The sequence below is a fragment of the Anguilla anguilla genome, chromosome 17, assembly GCF_013347855.1.
Source record: "Anguilla anguilla isolate fAngAng1 chromosome 17, fAngAng1.pri, whole genome shotgun sequence".
NCBI lineage: Eukaryota > Metazoa > Chordata > Actinopteri > Anguilliformes > Anguillidae > Anguilla > Anguilla anguilla.
In genome coordinates, this window is record NC_049217.1 from 27,262,214 (window position 1) to 27,265,469 (window position 3,256).

The window sequence follows — 3,256 nt, forward strand, 5'->3', positions numbered from 1 at the left end:
TCAAATTTTAACACATTGAAATATTTTTACCCTTCACCAAACACAATAAATTCAGCACGTTGAATAAATTGCAAAACCTCAAAACGCTGTAACTGTAATGTCCACATTAGGATGCTGGCAAATGACAACACATTTTACCTTGTGCATAAAAAAGGAATCTTGATCGTGAGCTAGATTTAAAAAAAATAAAAATTAAAAAAAACGTACCTGTAAAGTACCTCTTAAGTACCGTACCTGTTATCATAGAACGCTGGGCGGTGGCCAGAAGGGAACTTAGACGCGGAATTCTGTGCACCGGTGACCCACTGCAAACAGATTAAATTAATTATGTCACGCGTGGAGCACGGTTTCTGCACATGCATAATATTGTCAATATTACATTACATCACATTGCATTACAGGCATTTGGCAGATGCTCTTATCCAGAGCGACAATATTGACAAAATGTCATCCCTGTTACCCCTCAGAAATGTGCATGTGTTTCATTTAATGTCATTTTTCTCAATTGCGCAATTTGTGTATTATTATGTATACAATGTATGTATGTGCTGTATGCATTGTAGGTACCTGTCTTAAATGTATGTATAACGAGCAATGTGCAATTGTGCTGTCCTATTGTGTGTTATTATGTGTACTGTCTTCGTACAGCAAGCACCACATGTGTCTGAAACAAATTTCCTTCGGGACAATAAAGTCTATCTCATCTTAATTGTTTGGGAAGAGCATTAATCCTGAGATTAGCATGTGGATGAAATGGACTGGGGGCAACAGTCATTCCTGAGGATGCATGCGGTAGAGTATCTTTGGCCTCCAGGGATTTCCATCTTTTTTCTGCTGCTTCTACTACTGGCAGCAGCACAGAGAATAAAATAATGAGCAAGTATGACCACATGATGACGGAAATTAAAGTTTTTACAATATGCTGTGATGAAAAAGTCTCATATATATAGTATACAGTGTAGGTTTCAGGCATCTCTAAGAAGCAAAATGTATCTGAAATGTAGCAAAATGTGGCAGGTAGCAGTTTTTAAACTGAAATATATATTCGTTTTGCTACCTTAGGAAACAGAAAAATATTAATACATAATTAAATATTAATACATAACACAGTTGTGCAGTCATTTAAATAATTCTCAAAAGGCCTCAAAAAATTATTACTATTCTCAATTTTCTTTTTTCTGGTTTCAGTTAGTGACACTGGAGAAAGTAATAAATTAATTATGGAAATAATTTGAAGCAGGGCCTGCTTTGCTTGGCCTGGGAGCCAGAGTCAGTGCAGAAATATGGAGGGAATTTCCTGCCTCAGATCAGTGACAGGCGGCACTAATTTGATTTTGAATTCCTCGTCACCAACGAAGCACAGGCACCAACCCCACACACAAAATCACCGGGCTGGGTTTTTCTCTACAGTCCCATTTAATTTAGGAATCTGGATTTAGATCCTTACAGAGGTGATGCCCCCAGTAAGCACAGACATGACACCCTACCATTCTCCACCAGCACATCCTCCCAAGATTGTGTGGTCCTCGTTGAGTTCAGACCCCAGGAACTGAGACCCCCCCCCTTTTTTTCCTCTTGTAAGTACAGAGTTTTCAGAGGCATGCTCAGTTCGATTCCGCCACATCGCTCGTTCACAGTTTTAAGCGTGATTATCGTGTTAATCGTCATCAAACTTATCGAACTGCGACTGTCGCTCAAAAATACCATAGCCGCAAAAAAAAAAAGAAAAAAAAAAAAAGAGAAGAAGAGGGCGACTGTGAGCATTACGCCAGCAGAATTGATTTTCGGGTTTTCATTTCCATAAGAGGAAAAGAGGGGATAAATTATTCAGAAGAGCGGCGGGGGGGTCGACCTTTCGGAGAACCCGAGGAGGACCGTCTGGGGGCAGAGTGCAGACACGGTGGGCCGTCCATTCAACACAACCGGAAACCCGGGACGGCTTCTGAAATTCACAAAGGTCACGGGCCCAGAAAGCTGCCTGTCACATGACCCTTGGGCCAGCTGAGCACGGCATTGTGGGGGGGGGGGGGGGGGGTTGGCCATTGTCATAAAACCTTTGTTTGAATGGATGGAAACTATGTGTATTTATGAAATATGGAAAATGAAATCACACCATGATGTGAAATCCGGACATCAGGTCAAACGCGCTCTCCTTATTAAAAAAGAAAAAAAAAGAAAAAAAGGATTTGTGAAAATTAAAATGAAAATACGTTATCCTTCAAACAAATACCAAGAGAAATGAAAATAGATATCGCAGGCCATCATTCAAAAACTTCATAACGTTCAAGTTCGAGAATGATGAAGGACCCAACAGGTTTTGCACTGAATGCCAAGTGGCCGATGTGGGAAGGTATCTTCATTTTTAAAATGAACGATCAGTATTGTAGGAATGTGCACTGATTATGATTAGAATTTTTGCCATGCAGTCACTCGCAAATGCTTTCAGCCAGAATGACTTACAGAAACAGTGCGTTTAACATGACACAGTGCGTCAAACGCGGCACAGTGCGTTGAACGTGGTGCAGTGCTGCCTCAAGTCTCATATTTGTCCAGGAGGACCTGCCATTTTCTCAGTGGAAAGTAATAACAGCCAGCAGCAGAGGCGCAACAGGCCACGGTGGGTGTTTGCTGCTGTGGTTATTAAGGAAAGGAGGTTGGGAGGTGTGTGTGTGTGTGGGGTGGGGGAGGGGGGGGGGGTTGCAGTCTATAACCGAAGCAGAACACACTGCTGTTGGGTCCTTGAGCAAGGTTGCGTTTGCCCTTGGGGCTGGAGGTGTGGAATCTAACGGGAACGAAAGCACAGGAACTCCAGTTCTGGACTTAACCTCCATTTTGGGGTTAAATTTTACCCCATTGACTGTTTGACATCTCTGACTTTTCCGAATATGGTGGGATTACATAGTAAACATGCAAAAAACATAAAGCTGTGCTTTGTACCAACTTTATATATACAAAGGAGTTGTGTGGGGTCATTTTGACTCCAGGTTCTGCAGCTATATTGAAATGTAAGAAAACATACAAGCACTTTTATTTTTTAAATCTTTTTTTTTTTGTGTGGGTGATTCTGGTGGCTCTTTCCCAAACAAGGTTTCAAACGTTACCTTACCTCAGGCTCTAAAATGACAGGCTTCTCAGAAGGCCAGAACGTCCCCCCCCCCCCATTTCTTCTGGTTACTTTGTTTGCCTTTCATGGTCAAACCATCTGCTAGAGCAACTGTGCAGAGGAAGGGGCTGTCAGAAATCTCTGTGCTTCCAT

At 41.9% G+C, this 3,256-nt stretch overlaps 1 long non-coding RNA gene across 1 annotated transcript in view; it reads right to left on the reverse strand.

Moving 5' to 3' along the window:
• Window positions 1–242: 242 nt before the first annotated feature.
• Window positions 243–3,256, reverse strand: part of LOC118216197 — a 108,031-nt gene continuing 105,017 nt past the window's right edge. The window contains exon 3 of the long non-coding RNA XR_004762971.1: window positions 243–305. This is a non-coding gene — a long non-coding RNA (uncharacterized LOC118216197). The remainder of the gene's footprint in view (window positions 306–3,256) is intronic.